The sequence below is a fragment of the Pleurodeles waltl genome, chromosome 2_2 (assembly GCF_031143425.1).
Source record: "Pleurodeles waltl isolate 20211129_DDA chromosome 2_2, aPleWal1.hap1.20221129, whole genome shotgun sequence".
In the NCBI taxonomy this organism is placed as follows: Eukaryota; Metazoa; Chordata; class Amphibia; order Caudata; family Salamandridae; genus Pleurodeles; species Pleurodeles waltl.
In genome coordinates, this window is record NC_090439.1 from 844583394 (window position 1) to 844605450 (window position 22057).

Here is a 22057-nt window from a genome sequence, read left to right on the forward strand (position 1 = left end):
GTGCAGGGGAGGTTTGGAGGTGGTAGGGCTCGACTTGGGGAGGGACACGGAACATCTAGGGGTCTCATGGGTGGGAGAGGAGTAGGGAAAAGGGCAAGCTCCAAAAGGACAGCTTTTGTAGACACACAGGGATGGTCATAGCAAAAGGGTTTGGGTGTGGAGGGAGAAGAAGTGGTTGTTTGAGGTATTGTTGTGGATGTAATGGGTGCATGTTTGTAAAAGGTATGTTTGTGGGTGGTGGGTGTCTATTGGGTGGGTGAGTGCAGGAGTTCATGTGTCTTGCGATGAGGGGGTGGAGGTGCTAGGGGATGCCATGGTAGATGGGTGACTGTTGAGGTGGTGACTGCAGGTATGGTGGATGTGCTGCATGTAGGTGTGTCAGTGTTTGTGGTGTTGCGGGTGTGGTGACTGGGGTGATTGTCTGAGGGTCTGCGGTGGTGCTGTTTGTTGGTAGGATTGGTGTGGTGCCTGGATCTGTGAATGTGGTGTAGTGTCTGCAGGTGTGTCAAGTGTGCTGTCAGTGATGCTGGGGGTGGTGGGGGTGTCAGGGCAAGTTGTGACTGTTGCTGTGAGTGCCTCTGAATGTTGCTTGTGTGCATGCCAGTGGTGTGTCTTTTGGTGCTTGTGTTTGTCTGAGCTATCCTTGGATGCTGAGGTGTATGCATGCCTGTCTGTCTCTGTGCTTTGGCTGGGTCGATGAAGAGGACTTTGTGATTGGGAAGAGAAAGGTGGAGGGGGGATAGAAAAAACAGGGTGACTTGCATCAATATGGAGGCTTGAGCCTGAAAGGATCGCTGTAGGCCAGCCAGTGCACCATGAATGCTCTCCAGGAACGCATTACTCTGTTGGATCTGAAGTGCAAGTCCCTGGATGGCATTCACAATGGTCAACTGACCCACAGAGATAGAACTCAGGATGCCAACAGCCATCTCACTTAGGGCAGCAGGGCTGACAGGGCAGGGGCGGAGGTGCCTGTCGTAAAAGAAACGCTCACCCTCTTGGGTGAGCGGGCACAGCTAACTGGGGTGGGAAGCTAAAGAGATGGCAGTGTTAGTATGGGGTGGCTGACTGAGATGGTGCTGAGGTGGTCCCAAATGGGTCCGTCAACGCCAGGAAGTGTCCAGTGGAGAAGGATTCCGAAGAACTGGATCCTCTCTCCCTTGTGGCACTCCCCTCTCCCTCCGGGCTACTGTGTCCCTCGGTGTTGATGGTATCATGACTTCGGGCCCCGTGGCCAGCAGCTTCTCCACTCCGCTGTGCCCTGTCTCCTTCATCTGCCGATGCTTATACAGAGAGAGATGTAGTGGCATCACATTCTTTACATACCACTTTACACCATACACTACAGTTACATCATATCTATGTGTATAACACCCCCAGGTAGAAACCATTTTGAGCCAACATCATGTTCCAACTACAACATACTTTCTACAACCTCATATTACAACAATGTCACATCGAACATAAGCCTACTATCTGACAACTAAAACCCAAACTATTCCTGCACAAGATGATTTGTCAACATAAAAAGTGTATCCGTAAAGAGAGCATCACTGTGAAACAACAATCCATCAATGGAAATCAGTGTTCACTTTGATTTCAAATTCAAACCTACTCCGAATCTACACTTGCTCAGTCTATTGCCAGATGTCATGTTCTAAGAAAGTTACCTCATTACATTCCAATAACAACACAACATGTTGCTTAGCTATCACACCTCTAAAATGTAATTGTTTCTAAAACATTCACAATGGCAAATAACTCAGATGCATCTTCACCATTTGACAAATCCAGTTTTGAAGTATAATACACTCCCAAACCATTTTCCTAACACATGTATCAACTGTGTTTTTGCAAAGGATTACACAGACATTCTAGACCTACTCATCTTAGTCATTTTCACATAGAAAACAAAGTCATGTCCAGCAATAGGGGGTCTACTAAGCACACAAGATACACCCACAGACAGCCACAGGGAGCAACATCTTCAATACAATGGACATATGTTATGTGCATGAAGGCCACATACAATTCCACTATTCATGCTGAGTAGCAACCTCAAGATGACCAGATCAAGTGACCAACATCACTATCAACACTTCAGACATGAGTCACCTTATATCTTTAGAGTATAGTTACACTGACATAAACCACTTCTAAAGTAACCATGATTGACACATACACATATACTCCAGCAATTTGACTGACAACATATACCATTCCAGCAGCATGTAAATGTCAACTGCAACTGCACTATGAAGTCATGGTTACATGAGCTTATCCTTACTGGAATGCTTCAAAACAGATTCAGAATAGCAAAAGTAAGTATGACAGACCTAAATAATACATCGTAAAAATGGCAGGAACTACCAATGTACACATGATGTTGGCAAAAAACAGTGGCTATTGTAGCTATATAGGAGTTGTCGTGCCCTATGTAGCATAGGCAAAATAAATTGGCTAAGTGAATAGCGGGCTAGCCACTTACCTTCTCAATAACACATACATAGTACAGATAGTCTGAACTCACATGTCTATGATATGTCTTGCACTAGCAATGTCTATTTACCACCATGCTTTTCATCATGTAGGATGTTTACCCTGATCAAACATCACATTTGCCAATGTACAGTTCACACTTAACAATGGGGACACTTCCTCACACCTCGGAGTGAGTGTAGCAAGTATGCCATGTGAAATATCTGAATGAGATAGCACCCTCACATAAAGCTCACATCTATTTCACAACTCAATAATATTTGGCCTGTTTCTCACCTGTGAGACCCTATGTTGCACATAAAGCTAGATCCAGTGGAATATGAACGGACTGTGACCAAAGAGGTGGACAACTTACAAACAGGATATCTGGACTATGGATCAATAGGTGGGAAGGATGACACAGCAGGTTACACATATATATTGCACTGTAGAGGCTTAACATAAGTAAGTTATATTTCCCTATACACAATACCATGGTCACACCTGTGTATCAATGGTACCAACTGCACTTCTATGTGTTCCTAGGAGACCCTTTAGCACTTACCATACCACATTGTTACAGTTTTAATACTTACACATCAGACACTGAACTGGCAAAGAGATGTAAATGTATGTAGTCAGTACTGACCCCCTTGTGGCTGCTGTGCTGCCCTAATACACCCATCCTCTTCAGGGTAGACCACTGCCAAAATGCAGCCATTTTGGGGGTCAAGGTCCGATGGGCACCCCTCCCTATTTGGTAGGACATCCCCAGCTGGGCCTCTGCGGTCTTCCAGCATCTCAGGTCCTCCCACCGCTTCGTACAGTGGGTGCTCTGCCGGCAGTGGACCCAAGGGTCTGCACTTGCTTGACGATGTCACACCAGATTCTCTTTTTTTGATTGGCGCTGACCTGCATGGATGACACAAACAAAAGGAGAAAGTCATGTACACATGCACCATACCAACAGAAGTGGTCAGAACACTTCAGTCACAGCAAGAAGGTAAACATTCCCATTCTCTAAGTTCAAACTCCTTTACAATTAGGCATCTGCAGACAGTCCATGTGTGAAGTGGAGTGTCCCATACAACATGCATGATCAGCACCTGGTATTGACTACACACCTATGACCAGGCCACATGATTGTCCATAACATGGAGTGTCTACAAAAACATTTCTCACACCATCATTGTTGTACATGCTGCAATCTATGCCATGTATGAAGCATGTTACATGACACACTATCTACCATGTGACACTACTGTATGTCTGACTATGCTCATGTACACATTTCCATACACCCAGACATAAGGGGCGGAACCTTCACTACTTCACATATCATGTACACCTTCATACACTCCACCCTTCACACATTGGTATACCATTGGACTCACCTTCTCCTCTGGTGCACCATATAGCTGTTCATACAAGGGTAGGACCTCCTCCACAAGCTTGTCCAGCTCTTCTGGGGTGAAGGCTGAGTCCCTATCACTTGCAAGACATGGCATGATATCTCCCGGAGGCAGTACACAGCAGCTCAGGTAGTGAAGTTCTTGCTGGCAGCAGTGTCAAGAGTCAAGTGAGCAATACTGCAGAAGATGGCGGTCATGTCCGCCTCGTAGAGGACTGCCACTGCCGGTGGAGATCACCATTGGCCAAGTCCGCCAAAGGCAGCAATGTGTTCCAATGACAATGTCTACTGTGGTTGTAACTGCCTGCCGCCATGACGACATCCGCCGGCGGAGTGAGGTCACTTCTTCATATCCAGTACAGTAGGTCAGGCAGCTGCTATTTTGATGCAATTATAGATATTGAGAAGTATTGAAATCTTCAATCATTAATGATTCCCTAAATTGTGTGAAATATCAGTGAGGGCTGCCTTTCTGTTTAGTAGTCTAATTGTGCATGTGAGTGGTAAAAGCTGTGTGACAGAGGGAATGGTGTAAATGGACATGCACACCTTTTCTCAACATCGTATGTGCGTCAGTAATGTAGCATAGGTGCAACAAAAATGCTTCACATGTATGCCAATTTGGACTATCAGACACTGACAGTCACAGATAAGTATGCATGTATGGTACATTAGAGTATTCAGGCAATGTGAACCAAGGGGACTGTCAGAGGATGCTTAGCAGGATGGTGTACTTCAGATGTCATATGTTGTATCTGACATCAGCAGCAGATATGTCTCACTTGTATATGAACATATTCATTATGTGCACATTGTAAAAGTCACCTACAATCAATTTGTTTTTGCACATAGTTACCCTGGCATGAGGAGATGAAGACAACCTCCAATGTACTGCCCACTAGTAGGCCTGCACACCACGGAGGACAGGCATATAATACAAATCTATCACCTGAATAGGCAGAAAATCATGGATCTTTGTGATCAGTTGGACCCAGATCTAATGCCTGCCTTTCGCAATCCCAAAAGCATACCTCCCATTGTTCAAGTCATGTCAGTGCTACACTTCCTGGCCACTGGGCCGTTTCAGAATACAGTGGTCCTAACTGCAGGGATGCCTCAACCAATGTTCAGTCTAGTTTTGAAAAATGTACTGTGTGCATTGTTGAAACACCTGGACAGCTACATCAGGTTTCCACAATGTGTGGATTTTCCCTAGGTGAAGGCAGAGTTTTATGCAATGGGACACATTCCACATGTGGTTGGAGTCATAGATGGCAACCACATTGCCTTTTTCCCCCCAGTGCCAATGAACAGGCATACAGGAACAGGAAACACTATCACTCCATTAACGTCCAAGTGGTGTGTTTGGCAGACCAGTACATTTCACAAGTCTGCACGAAATATCCAGGATTAGTCCATCATTCCTTCATTATGTGCAACAGCAATATCCCATTACTGATGACACGAACTACACAGAGAGGGCCTGGCTGGCTGGTAAGTCACATTTGACATGTGGGTTTGCTAAGTTTATCTCTTACCATCACAAAGGTGCATGTCCTAGATATATGCTTGTGTCGTTATACCTATCCCTTACAGGGGACTCAGGCTATCCAAACCGTCCTTGGTTGTTGAAACCAGTGAGGTACCCAGCCACGCCATGGGAAGTCCTCTACAATGAGGCTCACGGAAGGACAAGGCATGTCGTTGAGCGGACTTTTGGGCTCCTGAAAGTAAGATTTCGCTGCCTGAACATATCTGAAAGAGCCCTCCTCTACTCACCCAACGATAAATGTCAATTCATTGTTGCATGCTGGATGTTCCACAACCTTGCCCTGAGATATCAGATACCATTCATACCAGATGAGGGGGAGGCTGCAGAATCTGTGGGTGGAAATGAAGATTTGCAAGTGATGATGAGCCAGATGAAGACGAAGCTGGAGACTTCAGGGCAGATCTCATCAATCAGTACTTCAACTGACTAAAGATATGTAATGTCTTCAAAATGATGAGATTTCATTTTGTAACCTAGATTTGATAGCTGGCATGTCACCTCCTATTTACCATCATCCATGAAGTCTTAGGTAGCCCCAATGCCAATGAGTCAGTTGTGCCTGCAGTTTGTAATTTCGTATTGTGCACAGAACACAGTGAGATACAGTGTCCTAATTTTTTAATGCACATGCCACGTCACAGTTGTGAAAATGACTTGTCAGAATTGATGTATGTTTACAGCTATGTCCTATACATTATCTCGGTCAATCACAGATTTGCTGAATTTCTGTTTGGCTCTTCACATTTGAGAGTCACTGATAGCGTCAGAGGCAGATGGGAATTGCAGGCAGACATTAGAAGTGGACATGGATGACACCAGGTACTGATTGGCATGAGTAAGTAATATGGCCAGACTTTCAGGACACTGGGGTGAAAGTATGTTTCCCACCAAGAAGACCCGTTTGGTACTGGAGGTGGTCAAATGGTGTCATGTGCGTGTTCTTATGTGTCTGACACATGAACATGTGTCGTAACAAAGAAGAAAGACTATTGAGGGTCCTGGTATAATAAGTAGCCGATCCAGGGAAAATACTTGAGTACAAGGGAAAAGAAATGAGCTACAACTAATATTCACTGTTGTCCACAGTAATGTACAGAACAACCATGAAATAACATTAACAAAGATACAGAAAAAAGATATTTATTACATATGTATGTACAACAAACACAAAACACCATAGTCAAAATTATATAAATATATACATATTCGCAAGGAAAAGACAAACACTTATTTCTTAAAATATACCTACACATATATACAATTGATAGACAAAGATAAAGTGTCACACAAGACGAGACAGTGAAGATAGTAGAAACACAACACTAAACAAAAATAAAGTTTCAAATTTACAAAAATACGATGAAATACAAGCTAAGTATACACTTTCTCTTTCTGGAGCTTTAATAATATTCACAATAGAACCATGTTGTAATTCAAATCTTGACTGCGTCTCCGTCTTACTAATTCATAAGAGAAAAAAAGATTTATACTTTAACACTATAAATTCATAGTCCATCCAAACAACTGTAGGAACCAAGCCTACGCGCGTTTCGGCGGTAACCATCCAGTTTATAAGGCCGCCTTCATCAGGGCAGTTCCTTTTCAATATTTAATAAACAATATCGCCGGTCTTATAAGTTCTCGTCCTTCCCATGCGTATATATCCTGATAAACATAAAAAACAACTAAATAATACATTTAATCCAATTCCTCAAGATCCAAATAACCACCAGAAATGTATACCGAGATAATACCACAACCAAGATCAGATCTAGAGAGTCGAAGGTAAAATAAAACAAAAGAAAAAATGTAAAGTGATAAAATAACAAAATAAAAATGATTAAACACCTAAAGCCAGTGCAAAAGAATTAAAGCAATAAATGCATGCAACAGAACCCCACCATATGTGTGGATACCCCCATAGCAGAATTCACAGGAAACATATTAATAATAATAAATACCAAACAACGATGTTGATGAGTTTCCTCAAACACAAGGCAGAAAAAGGTTAATTCTCTAACTTCAACTTCTGATAGCAAGTGGCTTCTTGTGTAAATACACAACCAAATATGCACACCTATCTCAAGATAGTCTTCAAGATAGAAAAATTTCTAGGGGGATCTTTTCACATAGCTTTCATAAATCCTCCATCTGTATATAAAGAAGAAGGGGAGATCAATGTTATAATAGAAGTAAAGTTCGTCCGTCGAAGCTGGTCACTCTTATTCTTTTATCTGACTATCTAGGTTCCCACATTCATTATAATTAAGAAATCGACTCAAATAAGTTCAAAACATTTTCACCCGAAGCTTCAATGCCCCATTTCTTTCCCCAGAGCAAGGTAATATACCTTCCCGATACGCAGAAAACGGGTCAAAGTATACATTTAAAGACGGCTTAATTCATGTTAACCGGCATCTCAAAATCCTCTCCTTTAGTAAGAAACGGTTGTTTTAAAGCAAAAAATGGGGGGAAGAGCCTACCTTATAGCTGTCCGATTTCTTTAAACAAATGCAAATCACGGGCGTCCGATAGAAAATTGCTGAATGGAATGACCTCCATTTTAAAGTCAGGCATCTCGATTACATTTGCGGTAAAACACCGCGAGGCTACTGACGTGATCACGAGATCACCTGTCAAGGACAGAACAGAAGACGGGGTCGGCCATCTTAGAATGGTCATAAGTCCAGCATCATACTAAAGAAATAAACTAAAATAGGACCAGAGTATATTTTTGGGAGAAATGACAACACACTTGATGTTTATTTAATAACCACACAACTATAAAAACAAAAATAAACTCACCTACGATGGTTTATTTCAGAAAGGCCAGGGGGCCATAAAAAATATACATCGCTCTTCATTGTAGGGGCCAGGCATCCTAATCAAAATTCTGAACAATGGACTGAGATCTCTCTTGTTACGTCACAATAACCCAGATCTTAGGGAAAACAGTACATACTGCCAACCATCTGAGATGGTCGCTCACTTCTAGAGAGAATTGCGGTAAATACCAAAAAATATTCAAATTAAGGCATTTTCCCAAGGTATGTGCTCGTTCAGACCACTACTGTGTGTGTCCAGAGTAAAAATCCAAAAAACTTCCTGCTTTTTCCTTATGTTTTCCCTTTCTTTACCTGGAACTTTCTCGATTTTTTCTAAAATCGTCCAAGTCAAATCATCCAACTCGTGTTTTTCTTTCAGCCAATGTTGCACTAGAGGAACTCCCTCCCTCTTATTCCGAATGTTAGATAGGTGTTCTGAAATTCGAACTCTAATTTCACGTCCAGTTTCTCCCACGTACCCTGCCGGGCAGGGACAGATGATCAAATATATACAATTAGAGGTTCTACAATTGGTCATATCGCACAGTTTATACTTCTTTTGTTTCCACACCAATAAGTTACTTACCATAGCTTTGGGACATGCTTTGCAAGTCCCACATTGATGGTTTCCCATAGCTGGAACTGCTCCAGTAATGGACTTCTGACAAAATTCCTTCTCTCTTGGTAGGGCTGCCTTAACCAGTTTGTTCCGGATGTTCTGATTTTTCTTAAACGCCAAAAGAGGTCTCTCTAAAGATATAATGGTTTGGTCGCTATTCAGGATTTGCCAATTGCTGTTAATTGTTTTCCTGATTTTATCATTCATGTTCGAATGTTAAATGACACAAACCAATTGTTGGTTGAGTTCTTTTGTACATTGTTGAAACATACTCTCTCTATTGTAGTATTTTGCCCGTTTGTACGATTCCCTAATCAATCTCTTAGGGTATCCCCTCAAGAGGAGTTTTTCTTGGAGCACGTCTGCATGTATGTTATATTCACTCAGTTCCGTACAGTTTCTACGAATACGAAGAAACTGACTAAAAGGAACACCTTGTTTTTGGCTTCTTGGGTGGTAGCTGTCAAAATGCAAAATGGTGTTCTTAGCCATGGATTTGGTATAAAGTGACACTTGTAACTGAGAGTTATGACTTTTTATCCAAATGTCTAGAAACTCAATTTTGTCTCTACTCCTATGGATGGAAAATTTGAGATTTGTATCACATAAATTAATCCATTCACAGAACAGGTACGTGACCAATGTAGGTGAAAGGAACCTGAACTGGGGACAGTACTGATCTCTGTCTGTATCATGGGTATGTTTAATAGGAAGCTAAGGTATGGGTATGTGATAAGGCTTTACATGGTGTTACCTAGAACCAATATGTATGCCTTCTGGCTTGTAGGAAGACTGACATGTCCCTAACTTCTCTATCCTCTGGGTTAGTAGTGTATGACACCTAGGCTGACAATCATAAGTCACTAGCAGTACTATTCTATCTGCTGTTTGCAAATCTAGATATAAATGTGTGGAGATGTAGAATACAGCTGTATTGGCTTCTGTCTATGTTACAATCCCAATGTAATGAGTCTCCTGGTGATAGACTACATGTGTGATGCCCAAAACAAATTACAATACAGAGGGACAAATTGATACTATAGTAGGCATTCATGACAGTTGTACATGGTTGATACATGACATTTACACAGGACCTGTGTTGAAGTGTTATTTATTGGGGAGTGCAAAACAATATGTGTGAATAATAACTAAAAAAACACAAAGTAAACAGTAAAGGGTTCAGTCATGGTGGACGAAATCATCAGGGTAGCTGCTACACCATTACGAAACACATGTCCAGTGTCCTTGCACCACAGGAAAATGGAATTAGGTTTCAGAACAGTCAACAGGGTTTCTCTGTGGCACACAAGAGGAACCATTCAGGAGAGGTTTACTTCTTGGCAGTGGGTTTGATCTTGGCACCTGCTCCTCCTGGATGTCTGGGTCGATGTCCATGTTTATGGGGGGATTCCTCTTCTACAGAGGGTGGGTTGTCTGAGACATGTCCTTCCCCTGGCAGGGCCTCCATTCCACTAGCAGCCACAGATGTTAAAGGGCCTAAAGAGTCATTACTAGTGGAAGAGGCCTGATGGTGTGGGGAAGACCTACTCAGGGTAGTATTAATGTCCCTCAGTACCCCAGCAATGGAAGCCAGGATGGCATTTTGTGCTTGCCACTGCTGCATAAAGTCCTGGTGGTTGTCCCTCTGCAGCTGTTGGATTTCCCCCACCATTGTGACTACCTGGCCCATCAAGCCTTAGGAATTTTGGTAGGCTCCAAAGACTTGGGAGTTGGTATCCCGGTCAGTATTATCCCTTGGAGCCCAATCTTCTGCCCCACACCATGTACCCTACCCCCACGTGCATGTGCCCCTGCCACAGTGTGTCCCATCCCAGTGGTGTCAGGCCCATTATTGTCAGGAGTGACAAGGTGAGACTCAGATACCTGTACTGGGGGGCACACAATGAATGAAAAAGTCCATTGGATACAGGCTTGGGGGCAAACGGTTGCTTGTGATGTTGATGCAAAAGGGCTGGGATGAGTCGCTGTGGGCAGGGTGAGCCTGACAGTTGTTGACTAACCAGATGTCCCTGATGGGCCAGCTTTGTCCTCAGTGTCCACACATCCAGGGGTGTTGTCCTCACTGGGGCCTTCATCCAGAGGGGTAGTGGCAGTCTCTGGTATCCTCTCCGTGGTGGCAATGGCAAGGTTACATGTGATATAACAAGTGACATTTAATTTAGAGTATTAGTGATGTTGAGTGAGATGAACAAGGTGCCTTAACATGATCCCCAGAAATGACAATTACAACTGCTGGAAAATCTGACTTAGTACACCATGAGAATCTGTAATTTCAATACCATACACCATACTTACAGATGTTGAACTATGTTTGTAGTCATTAGACTGCTGATACCATCTTATGTTGTCTGACTATTGACATGGGTGTTCACCTTTGTTGCCTAGTGAAGTGTCTGGCATGATATATGGCACACATAAAAGCAGGACAATGAACAATAGTGTAATCGTGGGGACACAGTATGGGAGTAAGCAATAGATATTGACCTCTATCTGGATGTACAGCATGAGCATCCACTTTGCCATCTAGATTTCCAGCCCAGGTACATAGATTTCAATCTTAGGAATCTTTTTTCTAAGGGCAGTTTCATGGGACACTCAGCTGTAGCTGTGTTTTGCTTGTAATGATAGTGGGATTGAGCCTTTGCATTGCTGTCATTGCCATAAACTGTTTCACAGTTGGACATTCAAGATGGGTTAGACTCGTAGTTAGTTTTACATGCATGGCATCTCAATTTTGGTGCACTGTTCCGGTTTTCTTAATGGTGGGATATTGCCTCCTGGGAGTTGTAGTGCTATCAGTTCCCAGTACTTCACACACCATTCCCAAGGTCTGTGGTGCCAGATGAGTTTAATGGACATGTGGCATGCCAATAAGGGGTATTAGGTCATTTGGACAGACGGGTAGTTTGTTAACTGAGGTGGGGTAAGGTGGTGAGGGTGCCTGCAGGAGAAAACAATTGGGGCACATGAATGTTGTGGGGACTCACCACACTCCACTCCCCCAGGTATTCCTGTCAGGCCCTCAGGATGCAGTATGTCTAAGACCTTCTCCTACAAAGATGTGAAAGTAAGGGGAGGAGGTGAAGGACCACTGCCTGTCTTCAGTACCACCAGCTGGTGCCTGGATGCCATAGAACGCACCTTCCCCCGAAGGTCGTTCCACCGCTTCCTGATGTCTTCCCTTGTGGCTGGATAGGTGCCTATAGCATTGACTCTATTGACTATTCTTTGCCACAACTCCATTTTCCTGGCTATTGATGTTTGCTGGACCTGTGCTCCGAACAGGTGTGGCTCTACCCTGAAAATGTCATCCACCATGATCCTCAACTCATCATCAGTGAAACATGGGTGTTTTTGTGTGTCTTCCCAAAAGACCACCAAACTCATAATAAAGTCCTTTATGTATTGCTTCAGTTATGCTGTCCCATTTTACTAAGCTCAATACATATTCTAAATCCTCTGACTAGCTAACTAGTTTATTTACAGATTCTGGTATTTTCAAATTAATACTTAGGCCCTCATAACGTGGACCGCTGCAGTGGAGGTGGTGGTCTCACTGCCATGGGCCCAGCAGTGCAAACCGCTGTAACAGGAGCAAGGCCGTGTGGCCGACGGCAAACAGCCACATCGCCCCCAGCCCTGCCAGTGCAGGCAGGCCACTGCAGCCAGCAGGGGCCTCACACTGCCAACCGTATTACGAGGGTGCTTACCACCAGGGTTTTCACAGCAGTCACCCGCCATGAAAACCCTGGCGGTAACGCACCCAGCGACAGGAATAATCATTCGTGTTGCACCTACACGCATCCCCACACCTCCACACACCCATACAGACACACACATGTACGCACGCATGCACCCCACACACATGCACATCAGACACACACCTACCCCCCCCATTGCAGTCGACCCACCTATCTGACAGGGCCGCACTGCAGCCCACGGCAAGGAGGTCGTCTGGGAGGGGGGAGATGTCAGCAGTGACAGCCGCCACATACCTGACCGTCACCACCGGCGATGATTGTCATTGGCCCCAGTCCCCCATTGACAGCAACGTGTTCCCAATGGATGGTGCATGGTGGTGCAAACCGCCAAGGGTTCACCGGCGTGCAGTGATCCCCATGTGGAAATGTGGCTCGTAATATGGCATGCAGAGTCTTCACGTTGTGGTGGTGCAGGTGGTAAGACTGCCTCTCTCTTGCCGTCAGTTGGGCTAGCAGTGGCTGTAATGTGGCTGCATTTTGGCGGTCTCCTGTGTGTGCCTCGTAAGACGGCGGTCAGGAGACCGCCATCACTGGTGGTATTTCGGTGGCCGCCAGCGCAGCGGTCTTGCTGAAATGCCACCAATGTCATAATAAGGGCCTCAATTTATATACCTTTCCTATGTAGCCTTTGTTCTGGGCACACCAGAATATCTAATCAAATATGTCATATTTGCAAATTTTAAAAAAATCCAAATTCCTCCAGAATCTCTATGAATGACATAACACCTTCAGCTGTCAGAATCTGATCTAATTCTTTAATTTCTTTTTCATTCCATGGCTTGTTAGCAGAAGTCAACTCAGGCTCATAAACAACCTGTCTCAATGTTAAAATAAAAATATTTCTTTCAAGTTCCATACCTTGCCTGCTACGTTTTACACCATACTTTCTTGAAGAATTGAGGACTGCTTAATTTGGTGGTGAAACCCTTTTATCATATTCTTTAGTCATTTGCAGAATTATTTCTATAATACATCTTTCCTGGGTCTACAGAGATTATTATTTTAAATACCTTTTGATCCACATCAGTTAAGAAGTTTGAAACAAAATCTGAAGGTGCACAATGTCCTATGTTTAGTCTAATTCTTGAAATTCTGTGTGCTTTCTTTGACCATATAAAAAATACTGTCACTAGGGCTTATTAAATGAGATAGTTTGCACTTTTGAGTAATTTCCACTTCTGAGTAAGAGCCTCATTATGAGTTTGGCAGTCCGAGGACAGCCAAACCCATGGTGGTGGAGGGACCTCCGCACAACAGGCAGTTCGACCACCATATTACTACCTTGCCGGTCCACCCATTCGGGGACCACCACCACCGCCAGGATCAGCGGCCAAAGTCGTGCTCAGCCATTGTAGTTCTTAAAGCAGAACCATCATGCTAATCACTACTCCATTTTCTGCCAGTGAAGACCCTGCCAAGGAAAGACTGGCGGAAAGCCAGTGCGGGGGGGCCAAAGGGAGGCACCTGCACTGCCCACGACCATGTCGCTGTAGCAAACAGTGTGCATTCCGAGGGTTCTGCGAGCACCCTCTGTGCAATGGCATAGGCTCTAGGACGAGCCATGGCCAATGGCGCGGCACGGTTTCCAACTCGGAGGTTTTCACTGGTCAGCTGAGTGGAAACATTGTAATGGGGCCAGGGAGGAGTCCACCAGGCTTGTGACGGTCCCCTCCACACAGGTCTGGCAGTCCAGGTTTCAGACCACCAGACTCATAGGGCCATATGTACCAACAAATTTTCTCATAGACACAGAATGGGTAAAACCCTTTGCTACATCTGGTCCATAGTGAGGCCCTAAGTTTACTACTTATTGCTCACTCACAAAATCAGAGTGTAAGTTACTCTTAAAAAAATCAGTAGAAACACACATAGCCAACCACTTGTACTGCAATGCCCTCTCATAGAAAACAATGCCACAATGGATATAAAATAAAATCCCCTAGACAATATTGTTGTATTTTATGAAATAATTTAAAATAATTTGACATGTAACTAAATATAAGTTAATGTTAAAAAATGTATAAAAAATTGTTTATTTACTATTTGGTTATAAAATATTTTAATACCCTATTTTAAATTTCAAAACAAATGTAACAATATATTGTTATTTAAATATAACTGAATTCATTTTAAGTAATTTCATACATCACTTTTAATAATTATTAATGCACGTTATTTTTACTTCTATAGGGTAATGTTTTTATCTTTTATATTAACTTCAGAAACATAATTTAAGATTTGATTTATTATGTTTCTATTCATTAAATATTTATTTCAAAATAAATGTAATAGTGCTGTTGCATTTTTGTATTTTTTCTACATTAAAAATCAATATATAAAATCATTTACAATAATATTGGCCATAAAATGTGCTTAATATTTATTTTTCAGATACTTAGGGGCTCATTATGAGTTTGGCAGTCAGACGAACCGACCGCCAAACTGGCAGGGATGAGGTGGCCGTCATTCCGGCTACCTCACCCCTGCCGTATTATGATGTTCCCACTAGGACGGCCAGCGGGAACATCATAACATTTTCAGTCCGGCGGGAACAGTGCTACAGCATTGGTCCTGGCCCCCTTAAGGGAGCCGAGGCCAATACCTTAGCACACCAGCACACATGGAATGCGCACTGTCTGCTCTGCTCTGCAGACAGTGCGCCTTCTGAGGGAGCTGGACTGGGGGGCCTGCTGGCATGGGCAGTACAGGGGCCCCCCTTGTGGCCCCCTGCACTGTGTTTCTGCTAGCCTTTTCATGGCTGGATCCCGCCATGAAAAGGCTGCCAGAAAGTGGACTCATGATAAGCGTTGAGGCACTGAACTCAGCGCAACCATGACTAAGCATGCCTCCGATCGCTGTCAGCCCATCAGGAATCATGTTCCTAGTGTCCATGGCGGTCCCCTAGTGGTCTGACCACCAGGGTCGTATTGTGGCATTCAGACTGCCTGGAGTGCGGCGGTATGACCACCACCATGGCATTGGCGGTCCTTAAACCACCAATGTCATAATTAGTCCCTTAACCATTATTTTTATTATACTTTACCATGACTACGGAGACTACATATGGTAAAAAAGAGGAAAAATATTTAGCTTGAAAATAAATATTACAAATATTTTTATGTTAAATATTAATGTAGATTCATTTTTTTATATTTATTTTAAACTTAGAATAAAATAAAAAAGGAAAAGCTTTAATTTTCCCAGGTGATAATTTACTAATTTTATTGTCTTCCTCAAATGATGTCTGATACATTATGTGTTTATTTATAATTTGGTTTTAGTCAAAATGTTTAACAACTTAGTTTGGAAAATAGTTAATTCAGTTTTAATTTAAGCTGGTGATTAAATAATAAATAGCCGATCCTGAATTGTTCCTCCAATTGGACCTTTTGCTTTTATACTTCTTTTTATGCCAATTACATTCTCAGATTAATATGTCACATATACTGGCCGTAAAGCGTTCCCACATGGTAACAGCAGTAGCTGTAAAATTGTTTAATGCAAAGATTGCTTTTATAAAACCTCCTATTTTTTTAGTTTTAGAATTCACAATTCTAGAAAGGTCCACTCTCTAATATAATTTATTGACAGTGAAACCAGATCCAGGTCCCCACTAAATTCTTACAGTTATAGGAACTAGATTTGACAAGATTGGTGTGAGAGTATCTGCTTCAGAACACTTTATTGAGGAGGACATAAAAATGCAATCCAGCTTTACCTAGTTCTTATGCTTGTTCCTTTTGATGCAAGTGCATTGCCCTCCATCTGTCAACTAATCTGTAATGTTTACCAAATTCCTCGGAGTTTTACTCATTCCTGGACTTTGAAATAACTACTATGAGACAATCTCATTCAGAAATTGTTTACATCTTCATTATGTTGAAATCTCCACCTATCACAATGGGATAGAATATGTTTCCAAATATGACATTCCTAGAAGGTTAAAGATCCTTTGCTACTGGGTTGCAATAAGAATACGAACCAACAGTTACCTATCTAATGTCCTTTGTGATCTTGATTAATATCCAACTCCCCCTTATTCCTCTCACCCCTTCTCCTGTTTATCATTATTGTTACCCCGCTTACTGCAGTGTTTGCTGTTGAATATCTAACCTCTGCCACCATATGAATCTGTTTCTTAGGTTTTCAGATGATCCTCTTGATTTAATATCAGCTCTGCTTTTACATGATGCAAACATTGCAGCAACACATCTCTTTTTAGAGGCATTTAATCATTAACGTTAATAGAAACAATTTTTAAGTGATTAATTTTCATGTTTCATGCTGTGTTTCCTCTTTTGCTATAAGGAAAAGGCGCGATCTGAGAGATCAGAGGTGTGTATACAGAATGGAAACCTTGTGGCTATATAACAGTTGTAGGAACTAAGCATAGCAGAGGAAACTGTATACTTTCTGCTAGAGAAGGAAGGTGATGCTCTTGTACTAAAGTACCTTGAAAATATGCTAGGGACAATACATGAAAAGAACCCAGGTGATACAGTTGTAGTTACTGGATAAGTTAACTCAAAATGGGTTATTTGTAAGGCTAAATGAAGATGTAGATTTTGAGCCTGATTCTGACCTTAGCAGACACACTGCCAGCCCATGGCGGGGGTGGTCGGGAACAGGCCACCAGCCGACAGCATCGCGACTGCCGAATTCTGACTTCCAGGCGGGGCTGGTGGTGTGTTGGCACCGTAATCATGACAACGGCATGCTTTGTCTGTAGTGAAAGCCTGAAACTAATGCCAGCCATGTTACGAGGCCGCCAGCCAGTCGGGCACACTGTGTCCCTAGCAAGTGACTCAGTGTGTGCACCCGTCTGGCTGGCATTGGGGGGCTGGGATTGAGTGTTAGCTCGCATTCTGGAAGGGCATAATCACCCTTGGCCTATTATTGTGGCCATTCCCCTGCCTTTCTGCCAACCTTCACCCAGAGCCACCAGACGAAGGTCGGCGGAAGCAACATAACAAAATGATGGGCCGAGTGCTGAAACATTTCAGACACTCACCACGTCACAGATCTGGGTTAAATCCATTGTTCTTTTGCTCACTATGCCACCCCAGTTTGGACCCAGCCATTTGCAAATCAGTCTTGACCCTGCTCCTCATGGCATCAGTCCAGCCCAAACTGCCAGAACAGGTCCTCCTTGGAATGGAAACAAGCACATCGGGACCGGTTTCGAGGTATCACCCTTCGTCAGGCAGGCTAGCTTGAATCCAGTGGCGCAGTGAGCAAGGGACCTACGTCTGGGTATACGCTGGCCACTTAGGTCAAACATGGCAACACAACAAGATGATGGACGGAGTGCTGAAATATTTTAAACACCACTAGTCACAGCTCGATTGAATCCATTGTTCCTTTGCTCACCATGCCCCCCGCAGTTTGGTCCGAGCCATATGCAAATCAGACTTTAAAAAAAATATATATGTGTATTTCAATTTTAACAGAAATACATAACCCATCTAAGGTCACATGGTCACTCTCTTTTGCAATGACATCAAAGGAAATTCACCATTAAGATCTAATGTTACAACTGGTGATGTGTTACATTCTTTAGGACACCCAAGCACATTGAACATAGAGGATATCATGTCAAAAACAGTGGGGAACAACCCTGTAACAGTTATCTCTGGCTGGGGGGTGGCCATATCCAAATCAGTCTTGACCCTGCTCCCCATTGGAACAGTCCAGCCCAAACTGCCAGACCAGGTCCTTCCTGGACCAGAAACAAGCATCCTGGGACCAGTTTTGGGGTATCACCCCCTCATCAGCCATGCTAGCTTGACTCCAGTGGCACAGTGAGCAAAGGACACATGTCTGGGCATACCCTGGTCACTTATGGTGAACATAGCAATACAACAAGATGGTGGACGGAGTGCTGAAGGTCAGCGGAAAGGCAGGTCCTAATCAGCCTGGCATCTGATGTTGCGGGCTTGCCCCCATATATTGCCTTCACTGCCACCTCTGAGGCAGCAGCAATGTTGGCAATCTGGGGGCAATGTCACTGCCATAGTTATGATCGGGCAGTCGGACTGCTGAGGAGGCGGCGGTCTGACCACCAAAAAAACGATGGCTGGACTCTTCCCATCGTGTTCGTAATCGGACCCTCAGTTTGAGGTGCCCTGGAGCAAGAATATAGGCAACAACAGAAGAGATAAGCTGTTGCCAGAGAAGATGCTTTATGCCTTTGTTTTAGAGCAGGTTAAAAACACACCAGGAACAATGCATGAAAGGTAGCAAGCTTATATAGTTGCAGCATTGTATGTATATTATGCAGATTGGAATTCAAAATGTGCAATTTAGTAAAGGTTGGTGGAAATATAGTTATGGTTCGGGTGCCCAAAAACCCTATGGCCTAAATTAGAGTTTGGCTGGTAGGCCACAGTCCCACCCAAGTGGTTCAGGTCATGATCTCCCCCAAACTAGAAGATGACCACCCGCCTTATTCGGAGATCTCACCCTGTCTCCAGGGGACCTGTTGCCATGGTGGCTCTTCTGAAGCCAGTGCAGCTTTGGTGAATGGCCTCCATGTTTAATGTGACAGCTCAGCAAAATTAACCAAAGTGGTTATTTGGGTTTGAAAACAAAAACTATTGGACCTGACATGCAGGGTGTTTTCTCCCAGCATTTAATGGTCATTTTATTTCTTGTTCAGGTCACCAGGATTTATCTGGCTGTTACAAACAGGAAGGAATGATGTTGGAGCATGCAGCCTCAACAGGGCAAATGATCTGACATCCATGGACCAATAGCCCAATAGCCTGTGAATGGTCGGTTAGTGGTTTCCACTTAGCAGTGCAAGTGGAAACTGCGCCAGTGGAAACGATGGATTACCTGACCCTAAATAAAGCAGACCAACCATGAGTTTGGCAGACCGTGGTCCCTGCCACATTTCAGTCAAAATGGGCAGTGAGATCCAACAGGATTACTGCCACATTTTCCTTGCCATCCTGAATAGACTGAATTTCATTCAAGGTTAGCAGTAATGTAATTTCAGTCCCAGGGCCAGGTGAAAAATCCAGTTGCCAAAGATCAAGAGCACTGGAAACTTCAAGGAAGAATTAAAGTTGTCTAGCCTCAAGTTTTCCTGCACCTTACTCAAAGCTGGCAAGATTGTAATTGAATGACAGTCTACTTGGTGTGCAGGATGAAGATTATCCTTTTTCAAGAGGGTGATACCACCCAGGTTTCCCAAGTGTCAGACCCTATTCATGAACAAAGTTGACATTAATTAGCTTAGAGTTGAGACTGCCCATGGTGCCAGTTGGAGCAGAACAGCCACAAGATGGAGATTTAACAAGGATCGGATCTGGATCTAACATTGCCATGAGATATAAGGTTTCCTCCTTTTGCTGCTATCAGTATTATTTTTGACTCTACTGATGAAATAAACAGGCAAAGTTTAAAAAAAAAAGTCTTAAGGCCTCATTACGAGGCTGGCAGTCACAAGACCGGCAGCCTTGCTGGGGCAGTCGGACCTCCGTGACTGTGGTGGTCCATCTGCCACATTACGAGTTTGGCAGACGGACAGCCAACCGACCGCCGTCTCCATCAGGATCGATGATCCCGACGGGGTGGCGGTGGTCTTGGTTGTTATCAGCCAGGGCGGCTCTGAACTCAGCACCACCATGCTGATTACAACCTTGGCGATTTTCCCACCATGAAAAGGCTGAAGGAGAACAGTGTGGGGGGCTACATGCTATAGCATGATCAGTGCAGGGGCCCTCACCCAGCACCCTCGGAATGCTCAGACAGTGCGCATTCCGAGGGTGATGGCCGGCCCCCTCTGTGCTACGAGATAGTACTTGCCTCCATAAGTGGCAGGAACACTCTATTTCAAGGTTTCCCCTGGTCAGCCATGTCAGGCCGGTGGAAACCTTTAAATAGGGTGGGGGGTCTCCACCGCCATGGTGGTGGTGTTTTCCCCGCAAGTTTGGCAGTCCTGTGTTAGGACTGCCCCTTACCATTGAGGTATAGTGTTAGAGAGGCATTTAGGTTTCAGAAAAAATGATATGATGCAAAAGTCACTGAGCTGAATTCTGTGCATCAAAGATATTATTAACAAGAAAGGTGGCTTTGTTCAGCATAATGAATATGGCCCTACACATGAGATCTAAGGTTTCCTCCTTTTGGTGCTATCATAATTATTTTAGACTTTACTGATGAAATAAAGAGGCAAATGTTTCACAGAAGTCCCAGGCTTGAGAACTAGCACTAGAGAGATAGTTGGGGTTTAAGGAAAAGGAATATTGTGGGAAAAGTCACTGAGCTGAATTCTGTATGTCAAAGATTTATAATATTTGTTGGATTAGATGGGCTGCCATCTTGGAATCAGGGTGCATTTTTTTTCACATGGCATTATCCCTTTATAAAATGAAATCTAGTCTATTGGGGAATCACAGCGGAAAAAAAAGTTTTGGAGCCCAATCACTTATTTAGAAAGTGTATTGTTCAGACACAAGGTCCATAAAAAACTCATTCATAAACAGAGGTGGCCTCTATATTTAATGAGCCATACCACTAAATATGACCAGTGAGTATTTTTTGTTCATATCCTATACAAGGAGATTCACTTCAAATTGAATAAAGTATTGATCCAATCAGGATGTAGGAGAATTATTCTTGATCACCATAGTACAATTTAAGGAGAACCAAATGAAGTCATAGTATGGCCATTATACTATGTATCATCAGTTTCCAACTGGCTTAACCCAAAGGATTTTAGGGATTGCTTAAAATCAACAGCATTATTATCCAGTGGATCAGTCACATGTAGATTAAAAACTTCCACAATCATTAGGTTGTTGGGTCTCAAAGCCCTTTTGCCACACACAGACTTATGAGCACTGGGATAATAACACCCCCATCCCATTTGTGTTCCCTGTTGTCAATGAGACTTCCTAACAAAGACATCAACAACTTCAACCAATGGATCTCTAACTGTGAAGATGCTCTTGCACCCATCAAAACTCACAAACATCGCAGAACCCACAACTGGACCTCTAGGTACACGGAAGAACTCCAGGACTCCAAAAGATTCTTCAGAGAGCTGGAAGGGGAGTGGAGAACCAACCATAATGATGATACCAGATCGACCTACAAGGACGCTCAGAACACCACCTCCTGAACATTACCAAGAGAAGCGACCTCATGGATAACATCAGGGCCAGTTCCAACAGCAGCAATGACATATGAATAGGATCAAAGCCAGTTCCAACAGCAGCAAAGAGATATTAGCCATCATCAATGAATTCACCACCTCAGACACCTCAACCAACTCCATCACCCCCTGCCAAGCACTCTGCAACAACCTTTTCAAATTACTTGTAACAAAATTGAGAAGATTTACAATAACTTCAAAAACAATCAAACCCAGATGACATAATC